Source organism: Anomaloglossus baeobatrachus, chromosome 8 (assembly GCF_048569485.1).
Source record: "Anomaloglossus baeobatrachus isolate aAnoBae1 chromosome 8, aAnoBae1.hap1, whole genome shotgun sequence".
In the NCBI taxonomy this organism is placed as follows: Eukaryota; Metazoa; Chordata; class Amphibia; order Anura; family Aromobatidae; genus Anomaloglossus; species Anomaloglossus baeobatrachus.
The window spans coordinates 175975708-176000303 of NC_134360.1; the positions used below are offsets into that span (position 1 = coordinate 175975708).

General features: G+C 46.7%; 1 pseudogene; it reads right to left on the bottom strand.

The window, feature by feature from the left end:
• LOC142250064 (uncharacterized) overlaps window positions 1–24596 on the bottom strand; it is a 134789-nt pseudogene that overhangs the window by 72613 nt on the left and 37580 nt on the right.

A 24596-nucleotide genomic window follows, 5' to 3' on the forward strand; every position in this document is an offset into this window, starting at 1 on the left:
CTGGGGTATCACTACTTGCCACCGTACTTCCAACTCTGTAGCTAAGTGCACCTTCCGATACAGCATCCCTTCTTGCACCGACAGCTTATCCCACTGGCTGAGAATCTGGAGGGCCACGTGCGACAGCGTGGCCCGTATTTCCTTTCTAGGCTTGCGCTGCTGGATCACCCACTCTTTCACTTGAAGCAGTTCTGGGTCAGATGACTGGATTTTCACCCATTCCTCTCTGGTTTGGCCAAGCAGGCGTGATGTCGTGCCCGACATAATTTCCAGCATACAAGCCTCTACCACTTGAGCGGTGAATTTACTGAAGTCCGGAATTTCGTCTTCCTCCAACTGTTCATCTCTCTCCCCCACTGGGGCTTCGGTGGTAACACGAGAAAGGGCATCCGCATTCTGATTTTCATGCTTAGAGCGGTATTGCACATGATAATTGTATCTGGAGAGTCGTGCCAGCCACCTCTGTTCCATTGCTCCCAGTTTGGCGGTGGAGATGTGAGCCAGGGGGTTATTATCCGTATAGACTTCAATTTTAGCTCCCGTGAGATATTCCGAGAACCTTTCGGTTATCGCCCATACTAGTGCCAGTAACTCCAGCCGAAAGGAACTGTAATTCTCGGGATTGCGCTCGGCTTCTCGCAACGTCCGACTTCCATATGCAATCACCCGTTCAGTACCATTCTGTACCTGGGCCAGTACTGCACCCAGGCCGTAGAGGCTCGCGTCTGTATACAACCGAAAGGGGAGGTTATAGTCTGCATAGGCAAGCACAGGGGCGCTAACCAAGGCCTCTTTCAATCGGTGTAAGGCTTCTGCTTGTCTTGGTCCCCAGCAAATTTTCTGTGCTTTTGGTCCTTTCGCAGTGCCTCGGAGCAATTCGTGCAAAGGTTCTGCCTCCTTCGCGAAATCTTTGATAAAGCGACGGTAATATCCGGCTAGCCCCAGGAAAGCTCGAACCTCCCGCACTGTGCTGGGTGTGGGCCATTCTAGCACTGCTCTCACTTTCCCATCGGAGGGCTGTACGCCGGCTTCCGACACCTTGTGTCCGAGATCTTCAATCTCTTCCTGAAAGATCCGACATTTTTTTGGTTTTAGTTTAAGCCCATGGGCCCGTAACCGCTGAAACACTTGGCCCAGGTTTTCTAGATGTTTCTCAAAGGTTGCAGAATACACTACTATGTCGTCCAGGTAAATCAATGTGGCCTCGAAGTTCATGTCTCCAAGGCAACTTTCCATGAGGCGCTGAAAAGTTCCTGGGGCATTATTTAGTCCAAACGGCATGCGATTGAACTCGAAGAGTCCCATGGGTACAATAAATGCGGTCTTGGCCTTGTCTTTCTCTGCCACAGGGACCTGCCAATATCCGCTGGCCAGATCGAGGGAGGAGAAGTAACGTGCCTTTCCCAACGCCGACAGGGACTCCTCTATCCGGGGCAGAGGGTAGGAATCACGAACCGTGCATCCGTTAAGCTTGCGGTAGTCAACACAGAAGCGGGTAGACCCATCCTTTTTCTTGACCAGCACGATTGGGGCAGCCCATGGACTCTGACTTTCTCTTACCACCCCGCTCTTCAGCATCTGCGCCAAAAGCTCTTTTACCTCTTGGTAGTACTTTGGGGGTATTTGCCTGTACCTTTCCCTGATCGGTGGGGCATCTCCTGTGGGTATTTCGTGCTGAATCTTGTCAGTACAGCCGAAATCTTCTGCGTGACGGGAGAACGTGGCTTGATTCTCCCAAATAAAGTCCTCTATGGCTTGGGCTTGCTCCGAAGCGAAGGGGCTCAGGTCCACTCCCATCTGCCCTAAGATGACGCGACTGTTCCATTGATCAGTGGGTTTCTCTTTTCTTTCCATAGAAAGAGCCCAAGTCCAGGCTTCCCCTGCCATGGGCTGCAATTCAATCGATTCTGCAGCCGCCACCTCTTCAGGCGCCAGGTAGACATGGGCCAGAACAACTCCCGAGGTCAAGGTGTAGGCCTGTTCACCGGTGTTCACGCAACGGAAAGGGACCCTTCCATTTCTTACTGTTGCTAAAGTGCGAGCCACCAACGGTTCGTCTCCATTCTCTTCACCACGGTAAGGCTCCACCAACACCTCCATCCCCTCGAGTGTACGGTGGGCCCCGACTGGCAAGGTGAGGACTGTCTCACGATTTGGAGGTAGAGTAATTGTTGTCTGTCTTGGGACTCGAACTCTCCCCACCGGGTAGCGGCTCCCACCATTCTTCCACAGTCCTCGGGCACGGAGAAGGTGTTGGAAGACCTTTTGGGCAGGCCTGTTAGCAACTGTCGTCTTCCAGTAATCACAGCCCCCCTTGTTGAAGAGCAACTGGTCTAATTCTTTCAGGACGTTCATGCCCACGATAGCTGGCACCTCTCTGTCGTACCGGCCCTCCGTTAACACAATCCCTTTTTTTCCTAAGTTCTGGCCACAGGCACGTATGTTCATCCACACGACCCCTACAACCGGAATGGGAAGATTGTTTGCAGCCCTCAGTTTGATATGTGCCCCTTTGTCAATGGATACAGTTTGTCCAAAATGTTGGTAGAAGAACTGTTCTGGCATGGTGGTCACTTGGGACCCAGTATCCATCAGGCATTTTACTTCTTTCCCTTCAAATTCGGCCGTGATCGTCGGCGTGCAGGCTGCTATATCTTCAGGGCGTTGGTTTTCTCTAAGCTCAGTTGGTCTCCCCGCCATGTGCCCATCCATGGAGGGAGGCACTAGTTTAACGGCGGTCTTTCTTGAGACGTCTTCCTCTCCGGACAGTGTCGGAATAAATGGTTCCGATTTCCACAGTTCCAACACTGGTAGTCTCCAGCGGGTCTCGGTCGTCTCTGCTCGATCTGTCCCCTCTCTTCTTGATAGGTATGCGTGCGGGTATTTGGCCGCGGTGCTGTAGTTCCTACTTCTGATGCCGGGGCTTGCATATTCTTCAGCAACTCTTGTAGAGCAGTAACAGTCTCTTGTAACTGATCCACTTTAGCCTCAAGCTGGCTCGGTTCTCGGTTTTTCTCACCCGGGACTACCTTATGCATACAAACTTCACCCCAGGCGTTCTGCGGGTCGCAATTTTCAGTTTGTGTGCGGGAGACTGCTTCTTCCAATATCTCCTGGAAAGTTAGTTTTTTGTCTACCCTGAGCCGTTCACGGAGGGCACCTTTGATCTTGGGGTTATGTAACCCACGGAGGAATTGATCTCGTAGGGTACGGTCAGCATAACCGGGGGTTTGTGCTAGCTCTGGCTCTGCTGTAAGCATTTGTCTCATTATTCTCTGGAGTGCATTTGCATACTGTGGCAGACCTTCTTCTTCACCCTGCAGCCTGTAGAACAGTTGCGCCTGTAAATCTCCTGCTTCTGGTTTCCCGCCATACACTCTCTCAAGAATCTTCACCACCTGCTCTAACGTCTTTCGTTCACTCTCAGGGCGCAATAAAATGGTCTCTTGAGCATGGCCTTCAAGGGCAATCAACAATATCTCCCCTTGATTTTCTGCAGTCACTCCTGCTACTCTCAACATGCCCCTCACTCTCTGCGCCCAGTCATGGAGAGGTACATTGCTGCCAGTAAATTTTGGTATATGGGTCAGCATAGCCCCCAGGGACAGTTGCCTTGCTGGTATTCCCCCATCAGGTTGTCTTAGAACACCTCCATCAGCGACACCCCCCTGTCCGTCCATGGTTCCGTAACAGCCTGCGTATCCTGCCGACTACGCCAAATGTAATAACCTGCAGGTAACGGGATACGCAAGGACTGCACGGAACCACGGGGGTTAATCAATGCAAATTTAATAAATGTATTGCACAACACAGGTGGAGGAAAAGTGAGGGAAGGGAGCACAGTAGTAGAGATAATGCAATATATTTACAACTACTTTGAATAACTTGTCAAAGATAGGAAGCCTCAGATTGTGCTCCCAAAAGCAAAACACAGAAATCCTTATTAAACAAAAAAACGCAGAGTCCTTGTTATCTTACTTGTATAACACAGGGCAGAGTCTTTTCCTATCTGTCCCTAACTAAAAGTAGTGTGCACACTTAACTGCAGGTTTCAGCGTGGGGTACCTCGTCACCGTTGGGGCCCGTATTCCGCCGGCAGACACCTCTAAAGTTCAGTCTTTGTCCCGGGTCTGTAACTTGCACGTGCTGCCTGGCTCCTCGCTCTCCACATCCAGCCTCTTTGGATCGGTAATTTGCACGTGCTGTCTGGCCCCTCGCTCCACATCCAGCCTCTTTGGATCTGTGTCTTGGGGGGACACCACACAACACTCTAAGGTACTTGGACCTCGGAAAACAGGGCAGACTGAGGACTTCTATCTTACAGCCCACTCCAGCACACTCCACTCTGCAAAACACAGCTACAAGTCGACTCCTCCTCCTCCTGTTCCAGATTGAACCAGTCACTCGAGCAGTAGGACTTTTTGCCCGCTGTTCTCTGTTTTGACAGCAGGTGGCAGCATAACACAAGGAAGTCCACCAAACAGTCTTTTAACCTATATATATATAAATGTTAACAGGTCTTACATAACATCCCGCCCGCCTCCTCCCTTCCGCATTGACGGTGGAAGCAGGTAAGGAGATGTTTGTCGTTCCTGCGGCTTCACACACAGTGATGTGTGGTGCTGCAGGAACGACAAACAACATCGTATCTGCAGCTGGAGCGGCATTATGGAAAGGAACGACGTGACACAGATCAGCGATTTTTGACTGTTTTGCGCTCGTTCATCGTCACTCCTAGGGTTTACACATTGCGATGTCGCTACCGGCGCCGGATGTGCGTCACAACAACCGTGACCCCGACGATATATCAGTAGCGATGTCACAACGTGTAAAGTACCCCTTACTGTATATATGCTGGGAAATAGCAATGTGTAAGATAGGAATGTTTCATAGAAATGTAAGTGAAAGGTTAAGGGCTTCCCAGGGACAGACAGAGTTAATAATGGGACTAGCCCATAGGGGAGAAGTTGGAACACAGGGAAAGAGGACAGTTTTCCTGGTCGAGCCTAGACAGGGGACTTACTAGTAAGTAGTGCAGATGTAAGAGTTGCCACACTCATCAGGAGGGCTTTGAACTAGAAGAAGAGGGGATGGGAGAAAAAACAGCAAACAAGAACATGCAGCAGAAGGACAAACTAATCAAGGATACTAGATGCCGTAAAGAGGACCCAAGACAGGGTACTAAGAAGGAAGCAAAGAAAAGGGGAGCAAAACTTCTTTCCTGCATGCTGACCAATGCAAGAAGCCTGACCAATGAGATGGAAGAACTGGAGCTGGTAATGTATGAGGAAAAATACGACATAGTAGGAATAACTGAGACATGGTTAGATGACAGTTATGACTGGGCGGCTAACCTGCAAGGATATGAATTGTTTAGGAGGGATCGTAAAAAAAGGAAAGGGGGTGGAGTATGTCTATATATAAAGTCCAGTTTAAAGCCCAGACTAAGAGAAGATATCCAAGAGGGAAATGAAGAGGTGGAGTCTCTATGGGTGGAGATACAAGGAGGGAAAACTAATAAAATCCTCATAGGGGTTTGTTATAAGCCACCAAATATAACAGAAACCACTGAAAATGTATTATTGAAACAAATAGACAAAGCAGCAAATCCCAATGAGGTGATTATTATGGGGGACTTCAACTACCCCGATATAGACTGGGAAACTGAAACCTGCGTATCTCAGAAAGGAAACCGGCTTCTGTCAGTAAGGATAATTATCTGTGCCAACTTGTGCCGGGCCCAACTAGAGGGGCAGCCCTTCTGGACTTAATTTTAAGCAACAGGCCAGATAGAATAGCAGACGTACGAGTGGATGGGCACCTTGGGAATAGTGACCACAATATAATACAATTCCACTTGTCCTTCAGTAAGGTGCCTTGGAGGGGGGTTACAAAAACGCTGAATTTCAGGAAAGCAAAGTTTGATCAGCTTAGAGAAGACCTTCGCCAAATTGATTGGGACAATGTCCTCAAAAATGGGAGCACAGAAAATAAGTGGGAAATTTTTAAATCGGTATTAAACACCTACTGCGAGCGAGCCATACCATACGGAAATAAAAAGGCTAGGAACAGGAGAAAACCAATGTGGCTAAATAAGGATGTAAAAGGGGCAATGAATAATAAGAACAAAGCATTTAAGAAGCTAAAACAAGACGGCAGCGAAGAAGCATTAAAAATATATAGAGAAAAAAATAAAATGTGTAAAAAACAAATACATTTAGCAAAAGTAGAAACTGAGAGACTCATTGCTAAGGAAAGCAAAACAAATCCCAAACTATTCTTTAATTATATAAACAGAAAAAAGATTAAAATTGATGGTGTTGGCCCTTTAAAGAACAATGAGGGTAAAATCATAGAGGATGTGGGTAAAGCAAATGTTTTAAATACTTTTTTCTCAACTGTGTTCACACAGGAAAAGTATATGCCACGGGAAATGCAGAGTGATCATGTAAACGCTTCATTAAGTATGACCTGCCTAACCCAGGAAGAAGTGCAGAACCGACTTAGTAACATTAAAATTGACAAATCACCAGGCCCTGATGGCATTCACCTTCGGGTATTAAGGGAGTTAAGTAATGTGATAGACAGGCCTCTATTCCTTATATTTAAAGACTCTATAGAAACTGGGTCTGTTCCACTGGATTGGCGGCAAGCAAATGTGGTACCAATATTAAAAAAAGGGTGTAAAAGGGAACCTGGAAACTATAGGCCGGTAAGCTTAACATCTGTTGTGGGTAAAATGTTTGAAGGTTTTTTAAGGGATACTATTATGGAATGTCTCAATGTTAATAATTGTTTAACTCCATATCAACATGGATTTGTGAAGGATCGCTCCTGTCAAACTAACCTGATCAGCTTCTATGAGGATGTAAGCTCTCACATGGACCGAGGAGAATCATTGGATGTCATTTATCTCGACTTCGGTAAAGCATTTGACACTGTCCCACATAAAAGACTGCTAAGTAAAATGAGAAAGCTTGGGCTCGGGGAAAATGTGTGTAGATGGGTAGGTAGCTGGCTTAGTGGTAAAAAACAAAGAGTGGTTATTAATGGCGCATACTCAGATTGGGCCAGGGTTACTAGTGGGGTGCCACAGGGGTCTGTATTGGGCCCACTACTATTTAATATATTTATTAATGATATGGTGGATGGTTTACAGAGTAAAATATCAGTATTTGCAGATGATACAAAACTATGTAAGGTAGTTAACACAAAGGAGGACAGTTTGCAACTACAGATGGATTTGAGTAAATTGGAGAATTGGGCTGAAAAATGGAAAATGAGGTTTAACACAGATAAGTGTAAGGTTATGCACATGGGAAGGAGAAACAGATGCTACGATTACTTACTAAATGGGAAACTGCTGGGGAAATCAGACATGGAAAAAGACTTAGGCATCTTAGTCAATAAGAAGCTAAATTGGACTGCCCAGTGTCAGGCAGCAGCCACCAAAGCAAATAGGGTGATGGGATGCATTAGAAGAGGTCTGGGGGCACGAGATGAAAACATCATTCTCCCTCTGTACAAACCACTCGTCAGACCACACTTGGAGTATTGTGTGCAATTTTGGGCGCCGGTGCTCAAGAAAGACATTACTGAACTTGAAAGGGTTCAGAGGCGGGCTACTAAAATAATAAATGGAGTGGGTGCATTACAATACGCGGAAAGGTTATCAAAATTAGGTCTATTTACTCTAGAAAAGAGAAGACTTAGGGGAGACCTAATAAATATGTACAAATATATCAGAGGGCCATATAGAGATCTCTCCCATGATCTGTTTGTACCAAGGACTATGACAAGAACAAGGGGGCATTCTCTTCGATTGGAGGAAAGAAAATTCCTACATCAGCATAGAAGAGGGTTCTTCACGGTAAGAGCAGTGAGGCTCTGGAACTCTCTTCCTGAGGAAGTGGTGATGGCCAACTCACTGAATGAATTTAAGAGAGGAATGGATGCTTTTCTTGATAGCAAAAGTATAGAAGGTTATAAATAGGATAATCTTACAGGTAGATAGAAGAGCGACCAAGATTATTAGAGGAATGGGTGGGCTGCAATACCAAGACAGGTTATTAAACTTGGGGTTATTTAGTTTGGAAAAACAAAGGCTTAGGGGGGATCTAATCACAATGTATAAACATATGAGGGGACAGTACAGAGACCTTTCCAAAGATCTCTTTACACCTAGGCCTGCGACTGGAACACAGGGGCATCCGCTACGTCTTGAGGAAAAAAGGTTTAATCATAATCACAGACGAGGATTCTTTACTGTACGAACAGTGAGACTATGGAACTCTCTGCCGCTTGATGTTGTAATGAGTGATTCACTACTAACATTTAAGCAGAGCCTGGATGCCTTTCTTGAAAAATATAATATTACCAGTATGTATATTAGATTTTATGACAGGGTGTTGATCCAGGGAACTAGTCTGATTGCCGTATGTGGAGTCAGGAAGGAATTTTTTTCCCCATTGGAGCTGTTTGACACATTGGGGTTTTTTTGCCTTCCTCTGGATCAACATGTTAGGCTACGGGTTGAACTAGATGGACTTAGAGTCTCCCTTCAACCTTAAAAAAACAAAAAAAACTATGAAAAACTATGAAGAGTCAGGATGCATGTAGTGGTTGATTTGTGGCTACTGTAACACTGAGCATAAACAAGACTGCTTTAGCATTACTCAGTATTGCGCACAAGTAGAGCTGCTCGGACTGGCAAAAAAACGGGACCAGCGGATCACTTCTCAATTAAAAAAAAACCGATCTGCTCCGGAATCCGGTGCCCATATAAGTCAATGGGGACCAGAATCCGGAGATTAAAAACATTGGTGGAAGGGATAGGGGGGTAGGAGCGCGTGCGGTATACTCACCCAGGCAGTGTCATGGCGGCAAACTCCTTCCGAGTAACACTTTTCCCATCCGGAGCCTACAATTCAATGTTCACTGTTTTGCCTGCCCACCGACGCATGTAATTGGTTGCAGTTAGACACGCCCCCTCCCTGAGTGTCAGCGTGTCAGCTGACTGCAACCAATCACAGGCGCCAGGAGGGCCGGTGGGCGGGGAAAGCAGTGCAAGTGTCTGTGGGTCAGTATGGTGAGCGTGCATGTAGACAAACACATGCGGTCCGCTCCTGTCAGAAGAGTGTGCGGTTGTGCCGGTGATGCGCTGTCATACTCATACACGTTTGGCATGAAATCAGCCAGCACGGCCTGCCGCTCTCTGAACATGAGCATGCATATACCTAGAAACACATGCACGCTCCTGTCAGAAGTGTGCGCAGCTGTGTCGGTGATGCTATTTCAGACTCGTACAAGTTTGGCATGACATTACCCAGCACGGCCTGCCATTCTCTGAACATGAGCGTGCATGTACCTAGAAACACATACACGCTCCAGTCAGAAGTGTGCATGGCTGTGCCGGTGATGTGATGTCAGACTCGTACAAGTCTGGCATGACAACACCCGGCACGGCCTGTCGCTCTCTGAACATAAGCGTGCATGTACCTAGAAACAAATGCACGCTCCTGTCAAAAGTGTGCACGGCTGTGCTGGTGATGCAAAGTCAGACTCATACAAGTCTGGCATGATATCACCTGGCATGGCCTGCTGCTCTCTGAACATGAGCATGCATGCAGACAGAAGCACATGCACACTCCTGTCAGAAGTGTGCGCGGCTGTGCTGGTGATGCAATGTCAGACTCATGCAAATCTCTCGCAAGTGTGATTCCGGATTTTTTTTTAATTTAAATACATAATTAAGAAAAAAAACGACGTGCGGTCCCCCCAATTTTGATACCCAGCCAAGATAAAGACAGCTGGGGGCTGGTATTCTCAGCTCGCAGCCATCCATTATTGCTGCATCCATTAGATGTGACAAGCCCGGTGCTTTACTGGCTCTTCCCAAATTGCCCTGGTGCGTTGGCAATTGGGGTAATGAGGTGTTAATAACAGCGCACAGCTGCTACTAAACCCTAGGTTAGTGATGGCACAGGAATCTATGAGATACCTGCATCACTAATCTATAAGTGACAGTAAATAAATACAAACACAGAGAAAAATCCTTTATTTGCAAAAAAAATACAAAAACGCACATTCCTTCACCCCTTTATTAATCCCCAACACACCCCTCCAGGTCCGGCGTAATCCACACGAGGTCCCATGACGACGCATCCAGGTCTGCTACATCTCACAGAAAAAAAATCCTGGTCTAATAATGCCTCAGAGGATATAAAGTGGCTTATTTCCTAGAAAAAAACAACAGCAGTGCTATACTCAATTACTAACAGATATATACTACCAGAGGCGAACTATTGTTGCCAAAGACTAATAGCACCTACCCTGGTTGTACCAGAGCTCTGCGAGGATAAAATAATCCTGAGTGCTGACGCACATCTATACGCAGGGAGTAGTGATTAAGATGTTCAAGTTCCGCATGTTTCCGTGTTTCAAAGCCTCACTATGCCGCCATGTCAACTGTTCCCTGTTCTCTATCTGGTGGTTTAAATGTGCCGCGTCCGGATGTCTAAAGAATGCTAGCACCTTGGGGCGGAAGTGTAACGCCATCCAGGCTCCGCCTTTCTTCCCAGCCGGAGGTGCCTAATGAAAAAGGCTCAGCGCGGCACTAGTATGACAGGTATCAGTGGAACGCAAAATTGCGTTCCACCGCCAGATTCCTCCTGTCCTTCCATCCGAAAGGGACCTATCATGGAGTGCATCCCGTGCAAACAGATATTCCTTCCTTCCCCGGAAATAGTGTATTATGGACCGCATACAAGCGTTCCGCCCACAACACTATGTCATCTTTTCCATCCGGAAGTGACGTGTCGTAAGACACATTCTGCGATCTATTATTATTTAAAGGACAATACCCTATTCTCCACGCACCCAGTATCTATTAATAGGTTTTATATTTGCAGGGATCATGTTTGCATTTATCTAGAAACAAAAATTACTCAAATCCTACATATTTATTAATCAACAATTATTATTTCTTCTATGTTATTCTATTTTTTATTTTTTATTTTTTACCCCCAGAATGACGCCCCCCTGACACCTGCCGCCAGGGGCGGACCGCCCCCTCCGCCCCCCCTTTGCTACGCCTCTGTATGTGAGTGTAGCCTTTGACTGAGCCGCGATGACTGCAGGAAGACACTGTCACAGGCTGGGCGTGCGTCTGACTGCAACCAATCACAGCCGACAGGATGGCTGGTGGGTTTGGGAAAGCACGGAAATCTGCGCAGTACAGGAAGTGAATGCGCGATCCGCATGATCTGCGCTATCGTCAAGCCCCACAAATCTACAGCATAATCCAAATGTGCTCTATTCAGTTCTTGCATGCAGTTTACCCTAAATTTTCCATAGCTTTTATTCTTTTACATCCTACAGTTATGATGACTAAGGGTGGTCACACCCAAAATGCGTAGGATCTACTTATGACTGTAAAACATCGCTATAGGTGCTTTACTCATAATTGAATAAAGGAATGACATCCTTACAACAGTTGCTGTAGTTTTATCAACTTTTTAGATTTAATACCACTGCTGTGTGGTCCAGAAAGTTCCTGCGCACCTGATACTGAGATCATTAGTTTACAAACTGCTAGAATAATGACTTGTATCCCCGTCACCATTTTTTATCTTCTTTATATCAATGTAAAGCAAACGGTAAGAGGACCAGATCTTATCCTTGTAGAATTCAAGGACATTTATTTTATCAGAATGTGAACTCTCATTTACAACGCGTAATTTTATGTATTTATTTTGTCATTTTACTGATTTCATTTTTTTCTCATTTAGATGAGGTTTTAATTTCTATTCAAAGCAAAATAAATAAATAAACAAATATTAATGTCAGCAAGTTATGAAAAAAGGGAGCCTAGAAAGGAGGTTTAGCGCAATGAATGAATACACAAACAAATGACATTATAGATTTACAGGTCAGTCAAGCAGGTAAAACTAATTAAGCTTTGCATTACCACATATTTCTTTTATAAGCTTACGGCTGCAGATTTTCAATAGGCACCTATCCAGGGATGAATGTGATGTCTGAGAAATTCAATTAAAAAAATAGAATATTGTGGGAACACAAACAGAGAGGTTCATGTTCGTAGTTTACTCTGCTAGTCAATCAACAAGCATTGGCACCTTGTGAAAAGGGAAATTCCTGACTTTCTTCATATGCTGCCTCTTAGGTGAGAAACCTGAGGGACATAATAGTCAGATCCAATATTGGCTCAAGTAGATGGTTTGTGCAATCCACCATTATTGGCAATGCAAACCTTTACTCTGATTTAGGCCTTGGTTCCACTTGCATTTTGCACAGACGAGTGCAATCTGACAAAAATATTAGATTGTACTCACACCAGTGCAAAACTATGGGGCAGTGTCCATCTGTGATTGATTTCTCATTCAATATCGGCATGAGAAATGAATCACAGCATGCTGCATTTATCAGCGAGTCTCGGATCCTATGGACCCATACATGTTTTATGGGTGCATGTGAAACATTGCACTGCACTTGGCTGTCCCTCCTATGACCCTCACCTTACACTGGACAAGGGCAATCGGGATGAGCGGGGTAAAGTGGCAGGTTTGTCGCATCTAATGGATGCAACAATTCTGGATGGCTGCAGGCTACTATTTTTAGGCTGGGGAGGCCCATAACCATGGGCCTCCCCAGCCTGAGAATACCAACCCATCTGTCTGCTTTATCATTGCTGGGTATCAATATTGGAGGAGACATCACACCTTTTTTTAAAATTATTTATTTAAATAATTAAAAAAACGCATGTTTTTCCTCAGCCAAGATAATCACACAACTGGGGGCTGCAACCTGCAGCCTTATGTTTTATCTGTGCTGGGTATCACAATATGAGAGGACCCTACACCAATTGACTTACTTATTTTTACACCAATATAGATACGCACACAGTGCCTGTGATTGTACGCAGTCAGACACGCTGTCACACAGGGTGGGAGCGCTATCTGACTGCAACCAATCACAGATGTAAGGACTGCTGGTGGTGGTAGGGAGGTAGAAGCAGTGCATATGTTTGAAGGATAATGAGCGACCGCAGAAGTAGTATGAGCACCCCAGAAATAGTGTTACAGTAACACTGGAGAATGGTAAGTATAACGCGCCTGCTTTTCCCTTATTTTCTTTATTTCGACTTTATTTATTTTTTTAATTACTCGAGTTGCTAGATCAGGATAGATACCCAGAGTACCCTGGTCAGTGCACGGGTACTTTTGAACCCAGGCGGATCTGGACTTTTAAGCGGGCTTTACACGCTACGATATCGTTAATGAATTATCGTCGGGGTCACGGTGTTTGTGACGCACATCCGGCTTCATTAACGAGATCGTAGCATGACACTTTTGAGCGACCTTAAACAATTGCAAAAGCGGTCAAAGTCGTCCTGAAAGAAAAAATCGTTTAATGCTTATTATCGATGTTGTTCCTCGTTCCTGCGGCAGCACACATCGCTGTGTGTGACACCGCAGGAGCGACGAACATCTCCTTACCTGCCTCCACTGGGAATGCGGGAGGAAGGAGGTGGGCGAGATGTTACGTCCCGCTCATCTCCGCCCCTTCGCTTCTATTGGACGCCTGCCGTGTGATTGTAAGGGGTGGGCAGACCCCTTACAAGGAAGCACAGGTTTTCTCTGAAGTGGTTAATGCTGTCCCCATAGAAACTGTAGAGGAGGGAGGAGGAGCCGGCAGCTTAGGGGGAAAGGAAGTGTGTGCTGAAGGCAGTTGTGTCCGGGACGGGAGAGAAGAAACAGCCAGGGGCAGAGTGTGGAGCTGAGTGGGCAGAAAGAAAGAAAGAAAGAAGGGAGCTGGAAGAACAGGGAAGCCGGAGAGAAAAGGAGCGGGCGGAACCTCGTAGGGTGAAGCAGTCCGGTGTGGGTCCGGGCTGTGGGTAGCCAGAAGTGGGAGCCGGGCGAAGAGGAGTAGTCAGGCAAGTCAGCCACTTGAGGGGACGCTAGGGCAGGCTTTCCCTGAGCTAAAGGAAGTGCCACAGCACTGTGTTTTGTTACTGCCACGTGTGGAGACTTGCGAAGAATAAAACATGTTTGTTATTTGCATTGAACCATGCCTGAAGAGTATTTGTGCGCCGGACGACATCTGCACCACCACACTCTGCCCCACCAAGACATCTCCCGTCTCGATAGTGACGGCGGAGCCAGGGGTAAGCCTGACAGAAGGGGCCACGACTACAAGCCCAGAGGCGCCCCTGGCACCCCGTTACATGTGGCGTAGTCGGCAGGATCCGGATCATATGCAAGGGGTCCCGCTCCAAGAAGAAGGAGATCAAGTGATGCCGAGGACACTGGATCCAGATTATTGGAAAAGAGTCCCGATCCCATGGTGGGAAGAGGAAGAAGTGCCTAAGGCGTGGGACCGGGCACACGATGGCGGCAAGATGGCCGTTGTCTGTGAAGACACAGAAAGCGCGCGCAGAATTGGCGCCAAAAGAAGAGCCTGGGGCTGGCCGGTGCCGAAAAAGAAGTTCGGAGTACTCCGCCCAAAGAGGGGAGGTGCCGGTCCCAGGGCACAAAGGAAGATATGTGAAGTGGGCGGTGTTCCAGAGAAAAAGAAGAACCGCCGCGTAGGGGTCGACCTGATGTGTGAGACTGGGGGTGGAGTATACCCAAGAGCGGGAAAAGTAAGCCCGCCTCCACTTCCTCCAGCATCTCCACTGACCCCGACGCCATTACCAGAAACGCTGACTCCGAGCAAGATGGATACTCCAGGAAAACAGCAAGCTGCGGTAGCCGCACTAGTAGCGACTAGCCTGGGCAGAGGACGCCCGAAGCAGACTGCGGCTGCGGAAGGACCCACCCTTAACCTACCGGCTGTGCCAGGAGGACTGGAGCGGCCCACTACACAAGAGGCCGCACAGTGGCAACAGGAAATCGAGTGGGAGGAATGCCAATACTGGCGGCGGTCGCAGCAAAGACCGGTGCTAGCTGAACTCTCCCACCCGAGACGTTGGAGCAACCCGCCAACTACGAGCCCTTCCGGAGGCTGCGCCGGTTGCCCGGACAGTCCCTGTCGGAGTACGTGCAGGCCCAACGAGCTGAATGGCAACGTGCATATCATCCGGAGTGACTTTTCAAGACCGGAAGATGGCGGGCCTGTTTTTGTTCAACACCGGCGTTGTTTTGAGCCGGAAGAAGGTGTGTTGTTTGTAACCGTTCAAGTTGCTGAGCCCGGAAGAGAGCCTGATGCTGGACTGAGCCAGGGGCTCCCTCCGCGTCGTTAAGAAGATTTTTGCCGAGTTGTGTTCCTGCCAGCTAACGTCTAAGACCGGGAGTGCTGCAAAAGCCTCCGGGCAGAAACTCCACTAAGACCGGGAGTGCCTGCCGACGGCCTCCGGGCACGACTAAGACCGGGAGCTTCCAGGAGGAACTCCGGGCGCTGGACTGGTGTGCCCTTGCGGGTGCCCTCAGGTGAACATGTTCGCAGTTTCATTAAAATGACTTTGTTTAGTTTTAAAATGTGATTTTAGATTTGTGCCTTGCCGGGAGGCTTAGGCTTAAAGAGGGGAGGTATGTAAGGGGTGGGCAGACCCCTTACAAGGAAGCACAGGTTTTCTCTGAAGTGGTTAATGCTGTCCCCATAGAAACTGTAGAGGAGGGAGGAGGAGCCGGCAGCTTAGGGGGAAATGAAGTGTGTGCTGAAGGCAGTTGTGTCCGGGACAGGAGAGAAGAAACAGCCAGGGGCAGAGTGTGGAGCTGAGTGGGCAGAAAGAAAGAAAGAAAGAAGGGAGCTGGAAGAACAGGGAAGCCGGAGAGAAAAGGAGCGGGCGGAACCTCGTAGGGTGAAGCAGTCCGGTGTGGGTCCGGGCTGTGGGTATCCAGAAGTGGGAGCCGGGCGAAGAGGAGTAGTCAGGCAAGTCACCCACTTGAGGGGACGCTAGGGCAGGCTTTCCCTCAGCTAAAGGAAGCGCCACAGCACTGTGTTTTGTTACTGCCGCGTGTGGAGACTTGCGAAGAATAAAACACGTTTGTTATTTGCATTGAACCATGCCTGAAGAGTATTTGTGCGCCGGACGACATCTGCACCACCACACTCTGCCCCACCAAGACATCTCCCGTCCCGATAGTGACGGCGGAGCCAGGGGTAAGCCTGACAGAAGGGGCCACGACTACAAGCCCAGAGGCGCCCCTGGCACCCCGTTACATGATGTCGCTGTGATGCCGCATGAACCGCCCCCTTAGAAAGGAGGCGGTTAGCCGGCCAGAGCGACGTCGCAGAGCAGGTATGTGCGTGTGACGCAGCCGTAGCGATAATGTTCGCTACAGCAGCTATCACAAGATATCGCATGTACGACGGGAGCGGGTGCTATCGCGCTCGACATCGCTAACCGATGCTAGCGATATCGCAGCGTGTAAACCCCGCTTTACAGTCTGGGTCCACCCATCCCTACTTATGACTAAAATTGGTCAATGAGATTTTTTGCAATGTGAGAAATATATATTTGTATATTTTGAGTTCTTTGGGTATTCTAATTTTAACAGATGAAAATTAACAATTAAGATGGGAAAATGTACACTTTTCATTCATTTGTTTAATAATTCCACACAATAATAGTTGCTCAATTATTCTGCACACAAAGATATTCACTTAAGAAAGACAACATCTCTTGTACGTTCTTAACCCGTTAACGACCGCGGGCCGTAAAATTACGTCCTAAATGACATAATCTTACTGCCCGCGGTCCTCCGGCGGCAGCATGCCGCGATCGGCACACATCTCAGCTGATTTTCACAGCTGAGATGTGTGCCTGCTAGGCACGAGCAGAATCGTTATCTGCTCGTGCCGATTAACCCCTTATAATGGCGCTGTCAATACATGACAGCGCCATTATAAGCGCAATCGCGGTAAAGTTTTACTTACCGCCGAAACCGGAAGTCACGTGACGCGATCACGTGACTCCCGATAGTTGTCATGGTAGTACAGGGTCATGTGATGACTCCTGTACTACACATGAATTGGTTTCACTTTCGCTGTGCCCGGGGCACAGCAAAAGAGAAAGACAGCGTATCTGCTGTTTACAGCCTTCCAGCTGTGATCAGCAGATACTGCAGAGCGATCGGAATGCTGATCGCAATAGCCCCCTAGGGGGACTAGTAAAATAAAAAAAAAAAGTAAAAAAATAAGTTTTAAAAAATTAAAAAAAAACAAAAAAACCTAAAAGTTCAAATCACCCCCCATTCGCCCCATTGAAAATTAAAGGGTTAAAAAAATAAAAAATATACACACATTTGGTATTGCCGCGTTCAGAAACGCCCGATCTATCAAAATATAAAATCAATTAATCTGATCAGTAAACGGCGTAGCGGCAAAAAAATTCCAAACGCCAAAACGACGTTTTTTTGTCGCCACAACTTTTGCGCAAAATGCAATAAGAGGCGATCAAAACGTAGCATCTGCGCAAAAATGGTACCGTTAAAAACGTCAGCTCGAGACGCAAAAAATAAGCCGTCATTGAGCCTAAGATCCCAAAAAATGAGAACGCTACGGGTCACGGAATATGGCGTAAAACGTGCGCCACTTTTTTCGGACAAACTTCCGATTTTTTTTTAACCCCTTATATAAAAGTAAACCTATACATGTTTGGTGTCTACGAACTCGCACTGACCTGAGGCATCACACCCACACATCAGTTTTACCATATAGTGAACACAGTGAATAAAATATCTCAAAAACTATAGTGCTATCGCACTTTTTTTGCAATTTTTCAGCATTTGGAATTTTTTTGCCATTTTCTAGTACACAATATGGTAAAACTGATGGTTTCATTTAAAAGTACAGCTCGTTCCGCAAAAAATGAGCCCTCACATGACCATATTGACTGAAAAATAAAAAAGTTACGTCTCTCAGAAAAAGAATGGCGAAAAAAAAAAACGGAAAGCGAAAAATCGGCCGGTCGTGAAAGGGTTAAATATCCAGGTTTCAGATTAATTAATGTTTTGGAATGACAGACAGTACTGTAGATCTTCTATAATAACATTATGCATCAAAAATACAAATTACCTGCTATAGGGGGGGCCTTTCCATACTGGATGTCTTAAAATACTATTAGGCTGCACTGCTGAGAGGGATTCCTTTTAAACTTATATTATATGGACAGAATTGAAAAGCTATACTTGACTCCTGCTCACCCAAACCCTCTCTTTTTTTGGACTGAGCGCCCTCTTAAAATATGTCTCTGCTTCTGGGACTCATGCAGTTTACCAATGCATATGGCTCTCTTCCAGTAAACGATTAACTCTCTCATCTCTGAATTCTCCAATAATATCTAACATTTATCAACCCCTACTACCAGGTAGCTTTCAGGCATCAATGGTTCCCACATTGATCGCTGCTGGGTTATTTAGGTTTGTTGACTTGGTAGATTGGAGATTCAATCATCTGAATATCTAAAAGCTATTAACGCTATTATTGACCAAGAATTTCTCCAATATGTGCAGATTAAGTATTTAGCAACATCTATATATGGATCCTCTAGGGCAGGGTTCCCCAACTCCAGTCCTCAAGGCCCACCAACAGTGCATGTTTTCAGGATTTCCTTAGCATTGCACTGCTGTTGGAACCAGCACCTGGGCAGGTAATTACATTAACACCTGTGCAATACTAAGGAAATCCCAAAAACATGCACTGTTGGTGGGCCTTGAGGACTGGAGTTGGGGACCTCTGCTCTAGGGTCTCAATTCCAACTGCATTTGAAAAGTTATGTAGAAGAGGTCCTTCCACAAAAGGGTTGATATCAGATATCTATAACATAATTAATAGTGATGAGTGAATGCATTCAGCACCAGGCCCGGACTGACCATAGGGCAATTCTGGCAAAAGCCAGATGGGCCGGTCCCTGTAGGGGGCCGATGCCTGTAGTGGGCCGCTGTATCTGCAGTCACCGCCACGCTCCTCAGCATTGTGTGAATGCCGGGCACACTAGCTGCAGCAGGACTAGGAGGCAGCGTGCTGTGCTGTGCCAGCCCTGCTGTGTGATAGTGGGCCCAGCATGCACACACTGCAGAGGAGTGCGGTGGTGGCGGTGCCGGTGCCCGCAGCTTCCTAATTCCTATTCAAATGTAATTGCGTTTTTCAGACGTAAATACATTTGAACAGTGCGCCGGGACTGGGCTCTGCCCCTGACGTGCAACAACGTGATGAGAATAGCACCTTGCTGACGTCATCACAGTGCTGCGGGCGCCACACTGGATACATCAGTGGTAAGTGCACCATGGAGGAGCCGAAGAGACAGGTTTAATTAACGGGGATGAGTGGGGAGGGGCTGAGCACACATAATGGGGAACATTTGTGAAGGAACACAGCTTTGTGACAGGCAGAGGGGGAGTACTGTATTCCGAGGAAGGGGGGAGGCAGGAGTGAGTATTGATGGGGTAGTCTATTTTGTTTGTGTAGGGGGTGATGGGGGGTGCATTGTATTTTGTGTGGGGGGAGGGGTAATGGGGGATGCATTGTATTGTTTGTGTGTGTGTGTGTGTGGGGAGTTAGTAATGGGGGGTGCATTGTATTTGTGTGTGTGGGGGTTGATGGGGTGTGTATAGTATTGTGTGTAGAGGGGAGGGGTAATGGGGGTGCATTGTATTGTGTGTGTGTGTGTGTTTGTGTGTGTGTGTGGGTGGGGAGGGGTGCGGAGTCATTAATCGAGGACTAATTAGTGTCATATCAGTGATATTAGTCCTGGACCTGTCCACACAGGTACAATCCCCTGTAGTGACTGCAGTGCTTGTAGAGTGATTAGGACACAGGTATGTGTGCCGCCCCTGTGCCAGCAGCCGGTGCTGCTCGGATCCGGACCCGCTGTGTGGCTCGAGGGATCCTCCGGACCCGGGGGTCATGCAGACATGCCGAATCAAAAAGGGGGGACGTAGTTGTACGGCCTTGACCGTATTCGGTTCGTGACGCCACCCACGGTGTGTGGTGAAATGGGACACCACCGCTGCTGTTGTGGGATACCCAGTGGAGATGTAATGGCAGCCGGATGTTAACCCCTCTATGGGTAGGGATGGTTGCCCCGGGGCCCAGTGTCTCTGTGCAGGGTATGGCGATGGCAAGGGCCTGCGCGCCCGGACGTACCAGGGGATGTTTGGTTACTCACAAGTAAATGAATCACACGAATCCTTTGGTAAACCAAGGTGCTGGTGGCCAGCCACCGTGGCCGGTCGTACTCTGGTCCCCCACCTGGGCTGATGGTCGCCGTCTCTTCCTCTGCACTGGTTGTGGTTGTTTGTTTGGACTTCCCGGTATGGAACACGGGAGTCTGCTCCCGGTTTTCTGTGTGCCTAAGGAGCCGTGCCCACTGACGCTGACCCGTGGGATCTATGGGCCCTGGCAGTTGCCCTATCCCTCTCTGTGGGTGGTTGTCTGCTTTTGGGACTTTGGTTGGGACAGGACCAGTAATCCTGCCCTCAATCGGTTGATTAGCTAGGCCGTTGGTTCCGGTCCTGGCTTCAGGGTCGGAGTACCCCCTCTGTGCACGGTTTCCATTCGGGTCTCCGGTGTCGGTACCGGCGGGCTCAAACCCTGCTCCCGTGCCCCTCGGATCTGCCGAGCCGTCTTCCCGTCTCCTGCCGACGGAGACCACCATCTGCCACCTAGCCAAGGTACCAGGGCTCCGGCCCTGGCACCGTTCAACTTGAACTTCTCCTCTGCTGGAGCTACACCTAGCTCCAGCCCACACTCCTCTCAACTTGAACTATAACTCAATCTGTTTGTTTTCCCACCCCGGGCTGTCTAGACCCCTAGGTGGGCATTTCCTAACCGCCTGGTCCCGCCCACTGGTGTGCCTGTGTTGCCCTGAGGGGGGTGACTAGGGTTTCAGGTCGGCTGTATGTGACCTAGGTGAGGGATGGTGGTGTGCAGGGGCCTATTGTGTGACTACCTGGTTTTGCCACAAATCAGGGAAGCAAAGAGCAGAAAATACATCAAGGTCTGCTACACACTGCAAAAATGTGTCACATAATGCCATACAGTACTCACATAATGCCATACAGTGCTCACATAGTGCCATACAGTGTCACAAAGCACCATACAGTGTCACATAGTGCCATACAGTGCTCACATAATGCCATACAATACTCACATCTACAAGTGCACTAAGATATTACACATTCACCACGTGAAAAGTGGGCCTATGCACCCTCAAATGCCAGGGCTGAATTTTAGTCCCAGTCCAGCCCTGTTTGATAAGGCCGGTTTCACACATCCGGCTTTTTGCCGTTTTGCCGGATGCGGCACTGTCCCGTACAGTTAATACAGTACAGTGAGAGCGCTGTAATTTCCGGGTCACATGCGCCGGTCACATGACAGCATGTGACCAGCGCTTGTTGCGCTGTCATAGTACTGTATTACTGTACGGGACAGTGCCGCATCCGGCAAAACGGCAAAAAGCCGGATGTGTGAAACCGGCCTAAGTAAGATTTTAATCAATATCTCACTGAACAAGAAATATTTCCAGAAGTTTGGCAAGATTGAGTTCTATAGAACATTTTGTAACCCATACCATGAAATAATAGAATTTTCACTACAAAATCTACAGTTTTACTCAAATTAGTTGATGAAATAATTAATAGATCCCGCATCAAAAATAATACATCTAGTATTTTATATGACTGCGATGATTTTTAAAGATAGCTGCAAGTGGGCGACAAATTGCACCATCTATTATTTTAAAAAAAATTACATCTTTTTTTCTTCATTTTTTAAGAACAACCTCTTTTAGACTCTGAATGTTGGATGGAGAGTGACTCTCAACTTGTCTCTTCAGCATTCCCCATAGGTGTTTGATTGTATTCAGACCAGGAGACATACTTGGCCACTGAGTCACTTTCAGGCCAGTTTCAGATGTCCGTGTTTCAGGTATGGGTGACATCTGTTTTTAACACATACCATGCCACACATACCAATCTTATTCTATGGAGTTACACATACGTCCGTGTTTTCAGACGGTGTACACATGGAGACATGTCCGTTTTTTCTCCGGCATCACGGGTGTCACACGGATCTCACACTGCAACTCTATCCCCACTACTCTTTGATTCTGGCGATTTGTGACCTGTCAGCATGCTCCAGTGTTTCATGGAGGTCACAACTCAATGCATCTCTATGAGACCCTCAGTCAGGCCTGGTTGTAGCTCTCATAGAGATGCATTGAGCTCTTGTGACATAGGTTCTGGCCAGTCAGAAGCTGCAATCATGAGATAGTGCTGTGGGACCAGAGCAGTTTTGGTGAAAGGTGAAGCCACCGGAAGGTGAGTAAATGACAGGTAGCAGTGGGCTTACATTTAAAGCACCACTCCAGCGCTGAAAAAATAAACTTTACGAGAGGTGCTATAAGCATTGCTTAGTAGTTAAAATGTGAAAATGTATGAAAAACAGGGGAAAACTCTGGCACCAGGCATCTCTTCATTTAAATCTTCAATATTTTATTTGCCGGTCATGAATAAAAAATTCATGTGGGGACGCAGCCCCTAAACACTGACGCGTTTCGAACAAAGGTTCTTAATCATAGGCATATGAACAATACATAAAAACATCCTTATATACCTTTTTTTTTTATTTTTTCTTCCCCTACATGTAATAAATTGGTATATGGGAATGCCTTTTGATAATTGAGTTGGAGGCTTTTTCTTGGGATTAATATATCGCAGTTACATCAGCCATTTTTATTAAATGTAACTTTGGGTTTTTGTTTTTCTTTCTCTCTCCTCCATTGAATAATTGGTATATGGGAATGCCTTTTTCTAGTCTAAGCAGAGGGAGGGTCAACAGTCCATGTTGGCGTCATGAGTTTTAGGTAGGCTGTCTCACATTTAAATTACAATGAAGCACAATTAACTTTGTCAAGTGACAGGTGTATATGGGTTTATCTAATGGAATAGGTATATAAGGATGTTTTTATGTATTGTGCATAGGCCTATGATTAAGAACTTTGTTTGAAACGCGCCAGGAATTCTTTTTTTTACTCTTGACATGCAAATAAAATATTGAATATTTTAATGAAGAGACGCCTGGTGCCGGAATTTTCTCCTGTTTTTCATTGCTGCTTATGAGTGTTTTCCAGCCACTTGTACCAGGCACCTGTGTTCTGATGGAATCCGATGAGGCACCAGTTATCCCCTTCCTTGCTCCTGGTCAGTTGTGTAAAAATGCATCCCATGGTACTTATGGGAACTAAATTACCATAAAGATCATATGTGTACTCTAAATGATTCTCTACTAGATCTGATCGAATCCGCCAAAATCTGGGACCGGCGGATCACTGCCGGATTGAAAAAAAAATCTGGATCCGCTCCGAATTCTGGTGCCCATATAAGTCTATGGGGACCAGAATCCAGAGATTAAAAATGTTTGTGGAGGGTATAGGGGGTAGACAATCTTTCCACACTACTTTGATATGTTAAAAATGTGAAAAACATTACTAAAATTACAGTTTAAAAACAATGCAAATTAACTAATACCTGAGCACACATTGTATATCCATGCAGGCAGAGCTACACGGGGGAAAACACCAAAACAACTTTGCCCTGCAACTGTTTTTGTTTCAATACATCATTCTTTAAAAATGTTTGGATACCAAAAGAAAGTATAAGGAAGAAAAAGAAATTGTCTTGTGCCTTATTGAACTACAAAATCAAGAACTTAATGAATGCTGCTCAGCCAGTTTATGAACTTTTGGTGTAATGTAAAGTACAGACCAAAAGTTTGGACACACCCTCCCATTCAAAGAGTTTTCTTTATTTTCAGGACTCTGAAAATTGTAAATTCACATTGAAGGCATCAAAACTATGAATTAAAACATGTGGAATGAAATACTTAAAGTGTGAAACAACTGAAAATATGTCTTATATTCTAGATTCTTCAAAGTAGCCACCTTTTGCTTTGATTATTACTTTGCACACTCTTGGCATTCTCTTGATGAGCTTCAAGAGGTAGTCATCGGAAATGGTCTTCCAACAGTCTTGAAAGAATTCCCAGAGATGCTTAGCACTTGCTGGCCCTTTTGCCTTCACTCTGCGGTCCAGCTCACCCCAAGCTATCTCGATTGGGTTCAGGTCTGGTGACTGTGGAGGCCAGGTCATCTGGCGTAGCACCCCATCACTCTCCTTCTTAGTCAAATAGCTCTTACACAGCCAGGAGGTGTGTTTGGGGTCATTGTCCTGTTGAAAAATAAATGATGGTCCAACTAAATGCAAACCAGATGGAATAGCACACCGCAGCAAGATGCTGTGGTAGTCATGCTGGTTCTGAATGTCTTCAATTTTGAATAAATCCCCAAGAGTTTCACCAGCAAAGCACCTCCACACCATCACACCTCCTCCTCCATGCTTAACGGTGGGAACCAGCCATGTAGAGTCCATCCGTTCACCTTTTCTACAAAGACACGGTGGTTGGATCCAAAGATCTCAAATTTGGACTCATCAGACCAAAGCACAGATTTCCACTGGTCTAATGTCCATTCCTTGTGTTCTTTAGCCCAAACATGTCTCGTCTGCTTGTTGCCTGTCCTTAGCAGTGGTTTCCTAGCAGCTATTTTACCATGAAGGCCTGCTGCACAAAGTCTC